The following is a 5,127-nucleotide window of genomic DNA, read 5'->3' on the forward strand; positions in this document are numbered from 1 at the left end:
CCTTTCCTATTTGGAACCAGTCTGTTGTTCCATGTCCAGTTCTAACTGTTGCTTCTTGACCGGCATATAGGTTTCTCAAGAGGCAGGCCAGGTGGTCTGGTATTCCCATCTCTTTCAGAATTTTCCACAGTTCATTGTGATCCATACAGTCCAAGGCTTTGGCATAGTCAATAAAGCAGAAATAGATGTTTTTCTGGAACTCTCTTGCTTTTTCCATGATCCAGCAGATGTTGGCAATTTGATCTCTGGTTCCTCTGCCTTTTTTAAAACCAGCTTGAACATCTGAAAGTTCACTGTTCACATATTGCTGAAGCCTGGCTTGGAGAATTTTAAGCGTTACTTTACTAGTTTGTGAGAGGAGTGCAATTGTGTGGTAGTTTGAGCATTCTTTGGCATTGCCTTTCTTTGGGACTGGAATAAAAACTGGCTTTTCCAATCCTGTGGCCACTGCTGAGTTTTCCAAATTTGCTGGCATATTGAGTGCATCACTTTCACAGCATCGTCTTTCAGGATTTGAAATAGCTCAACTGGAATTCCATCACCTCCACTAGCTTTGTTCATAGTGATGCTTTCTAAGGCCCACTTGACTTCACATTCCAGGATGTCTGACTCTAGGTGAGTGTCACACCGTCGTGATTATCTGGGTCATGAAGATCGTTTTTGTACAGTTCTTCTGTGTATTCTTGCCAACTCTTCTTAATATCTTCTGTTTCTGTTAGGTCTCTACCATTTCTGTCTTTTATTGGGCCCATCTTTGCATGAAATGTTCCCTTGGTATGTCTACTTTTCTTGAAAAGATCTCTAGTCTTTCCCATTCTAGTGTTTTCCTCTATGCATTGATCACTGAGGAAGGCTTTCTTATCTCTCCTTGCTATTCTTTGGAACTCTGCATTCAAATGGGTATATCATTCCTTTTCTCCTTTGCCTTTCACTTCCCTTCTTTTCACAGCTATTTGTAAGGCCTCAGACAACCATTTTGCTTTTTTGCATTTCTTTTTCTTGGGGATGGTCTTGATTCCTGTCTCCTCTACAATGTCACGAACCTCTGTGCATAGTTCATCAGGCACTCTGTCTATCAGATCTAGTCCCTTAAATCTATTTCTCACTTCCACTGTATAGTCATAAGGGATTTGATTTAGGTCATACCTGAATGGTCTAGTGGTTTTCTCCACTTTCTTCAGTTTCAGTCTGGATTTGGCAATAAGTCAGTCTGAGCCACAGTCAGTTCCCAGTCTTGTTTTTGCTGACTGTACAGAGCTTCTCTATCTTTGGCTGCAAAGAATATAATCAATGTGATTTTGGTGTCGACCATCTGGTGATGACCATCTTGTGTAGAGTCTTCTCTTGTGTTGTTGGAAGAGGGTGTTTGCTATGACCAGTGCGTTCTCTTGGCAGAACTGTATTAGCCTTTGCCCTGCTTCATTCTGTACTCCAAGGCCAAATTTGCCTGTTGCTCCAGGTATTTCTTGACTTCCTACTTTTACATTCCAGTCCCCTATAATGAAGAGGACATCTTTTTTGAGTGTTAGTTCTAGAAGGTCTTGTAGGTATTCTTAGAACTGTTCAACATCAGCTTCTTCAGTGTTACTGGTCAGGGCATAGACTTGGATTACTATGATATTGAATTGTTTGCCTTGGAAACGAACAGATATCATTCTGTCATTTTTGAGACTGCATCCAAGTCTGCATTTGGGACTCTTCTGTGACTATGATGGCTACTCCATTTCTTCTAAGGAATTCCTGCCCACAGTAGTAGATACAATGGTCATCTGAGTTCAATTCACCCATTCCACTCCATCTTAGTTCGCTGATTCCTAGAATGTCGATGCTCACTTTTGTCACCTCCTGTTTGACCACTTCCATTTTGCCTTGTTTCATGGATGTAATATTCCAGGTTCCTATGCAATATTTATCTTTACAGCATCTAATCTTGCTTCTATCGCCAGTTCCATCCACAACTGGGTGTCGTTTTTGCTTTGGCTCCATCCCTTCATTCTTTCTGGGGTAATTTCTCCACTGATCTCCAGTAGCATATTAAGCACCTACGGACCCAGGGAGTTCATCTTTCAGTGTCCTATCATTTTGCCTTTTCATACTGTTCATGGGATTCTCAAGGCAAAATACTGAAGTGGTTTGCCATTCCCTTCTCCAGTGGACCACATTCTGTCAGACCTCTTCACCATGACCCGTCCGTGTTGGGGGGTTAACTCTAACTCTAATTAACCTGTAGGTCTTTCAAATCCTTGGTAAACTTTATTACTAGGTATTCTAGTCTTTCTTTTGTGATCATAAATGGGGTTGTATTCATAATTTCTCTTTCTACTAACTTATTGTTAGCATATAGAAAAGCAACAAAGTTTCATATATTGATTTTATTTACTGAAACTTTATTGTATTTGTTTATTATTTCTTACATTTTTTTTTGTGGAATCTTTGGGGTTTCCTATAAATAAAATATGGCCTATGAGTAGTAATAGTTTTACTTCTTCCTTTCCAATTTGAATATCTTTTATTTCTTTGTCTTGCCTAATTTCTGTGGCCATGACTTCCAGTACTATGTTGAATAAGATTGGGCATTCTTGTCTTGTTCTTGATCTTAGAGGGATAATTTTCAATATTTTTAACCATTGATTATGATATTAGTTTTGAGGTGGGACGATTTTAATATAGTGTGCCTTAGAGAAGGTCTTTTTTGCATTGAGGTAAAAAGGTGTTTTCTTAGCTTCATCGATTTGTATATCTGGCTCCTTCCCCAAGTTTGGGAAATTCTCAGCTATTATTTCTTTATAAGCTCTCTGTCCCTTTCTCCCTCTCTTTTCCATTGGGGTACACATTACTCCAATGTTGCCCTTCATAAAAGAGTCAGATACTTCTCTTAGAATTTCCTTTTTACAAATTAAATCCCTTTGTAAGGTATGCCTTCTATTCATTATTTTTAATTAATTTATTTTTGATTGAAGGATAATTGCTTCACAGAATGTTGTTGCTTTCTATCAAACAACATGAATCAGCCATAGGTGTACATATGTCTCTGTTCATTATTTTTATTTCTGAGCTTATTAAACCGCCTTTCTGAATTTTCTTGTCTCATTTAGTTTCTTCATGAAAAAAGAAAGCTATTTTGTATTCTCTATCAGTTAGACAGCAATATTCCATGACTAAGTTTGGATTCTGTAGAATTGTCATTTTCTTTTAGTGGCACAGTGCTAAATGGTTTTTTACTGTACTTGAGTGAGAATAAAGATTCTAAGACAATATCGCTACCTGTTTTAGAGATACAACTCCTTTATTTAATTTTCTAATTTGTGTACCTTGAGTGGTGGTTAAAGAGCTAATTTTGAGAAATATATTTGTGAGTGTGTGTGTGTGTGAGCACATGTATAGAATTGAGAGAAGACTGGACAGGAGAATACAAAGTAATTGAAGTATACTTTGGGTTCTATTCAGAGTGCAGCAGAGAGTGTATGTTAGAGAACAAAAGTGGGAGTAAGGCAGTCATTCAGGATACTCTTACAGAATTCCTGATGAGACATGATGGAGATGCCATGGACTTGGATACTACCCACAGAGACAGGATGAAGCAGATGAATCCAGGTGTCTCCTGAAAGATTATCAGAAATATTCAGGCAAATGGCGGTAAAGTAAAACAGTATCTCTTTCTACAAGGAGGAGGTTATTTTAAATTCATATTTTAATCAACTAACAATTGTCCTATGATTTCTTAAGTGCTAAAGAATACAAGCCATGCATATTTTTATTAATTTCAAGAGTCATGGTTCTAAGTAATTAAAATGGCATTCCAGGCATCTAAAAATAAACTCAGTGGTTCATTGTGATGTATACCATTAGTGCTTAGCTATGCCCAGTTCTCTCCTTCTTGAGCACATGGGAGGGAACCACTTCTCAGTCTCTGCCATTGGTCATGGCATGTGACTAATGCAGGTCAGTAAAATGTGAGAGAAACAAGATGAATTACTCTCAAGCTGAACATCTAAGTGTAATCTTCTGCCTTCTCTCTTCCTCTACAGGAAAGACTTTTGGTGGCAAATGTTAAGATGTCAGAGTTACAAGATAGAAATGATAGGATCTCTCAAAGTCTGCATAATAAGAGTATAAAATAAATATTAATTGTTTTGAACTATTGAGATTTAGATTTGTTGGCTACTGTAGCATAGTCATTCATTAATTATCTTGACTAATACATATTTGTTGTTGTTTCAATTGCAAAGTTATGTCTGACTCTTTGTGACCCCATGGACTGCAGCATGCCAGGTTTCCCTGTCCTTCACCGACTCCCAAAGCTTGCTCAAACTCATGTCCATCAGGTCAGTGATGCCATCCCACCATCTCATCCTCTGTTGTCCCCTTCTCCTCCTGCTGTCAACCTTTCCCAGCATCAGGTCTTTTCTAATGAGCTGGTTTTGTGCATCAGGTGACGAAGGTATTGGAGCTTCAGCTTCAGCATTAGTCCTTCCAATGAATATTCAGAGTTGATTTCCTTTAGGATCTCCAAGGGAATCTCAAGAGTCTTTTCCACCACCACAATTTGAAAGCATTAATTCTTCAGTGCTCAGCCTTCCTATACATATAGATAGTAAAAATAAGCATGATATAAAATTAATATTACATATTGACTTCCCAGGGTAAAAAGTTGTACCAGGATTATTTCAACAGTGTTTGTTCTGTGATTACTATGAAGTGTAACTTCCATATACATAAAGACAACAGACTTTAAGTTAGGTATTACTAATCACTGTTTTTTATAGATGAGAAATCTGGCTTGTAGAGGTGCTAACTGGTTCTTGTTTATGCAGCTCAAAAGGGCCAGAGTCAAACACTGAAGCTAAGTCCACTGTCTTCACTTACAGCAGGTAAGTGTCATTTTATAATAAAAGGAATCATTATATCTATCCTTTACCACTTCCAAAGTTTTTTAGGCAGGTGACTTGGAAATTCTATTTCTTCAGCATTAAGAAACTCCGAATTAATGAATCACTGCTGCTGCTGCTGCTGCTGCTAAGTCACTTCAGTCGTGTCTGACTCCATGCGACCCCATAGATGGCAGCCCACCAGGCTCTGCTGTCCCTGGGATTCCCCAGGCAAGAACATTGGAGTGGGTTGCCATTT

The 5,127-nt window shown here is 38.4% G+C and overlaps 1 long non-coding RNA gene across 1 annotated transcript; it reads left to right on the forward strand.

Moving 5' to 3' along the window:
- The first annotated feature begins 3,810 nt into the window (after positions 1–3,810).
- Positions 3,811–4,871, forward strand: LOC132345572 (uncharacterized). Its single transcript, XR_009495025.1, has 3 exons — positions 3,811–4,110; positions 4,230–4,325; positions 4,815–4,871. It is a non-coding gene; the product is annotated as an uncharacterized lncRNA (long non-coding RNA).
- The last annotated feature ends 256 nt before the right edge of the window (positions 4,872–5,127 follow it).

The sequence above is a fragment of the Bos taurus genome, chromosome 6, assembly GCF_002263795.3.
Source record: "Bos taurus isolate L1 Dominette 01449 registration number 42190680 breed Hereford chromosome 6, ARS-UCD2.0, whole genome shotgun sequence".
NCBI lineage: Eukaryota > Metazoa > Chordata > Mammalia > Artiodactyla > Bovidae > Bos > Bos taurus.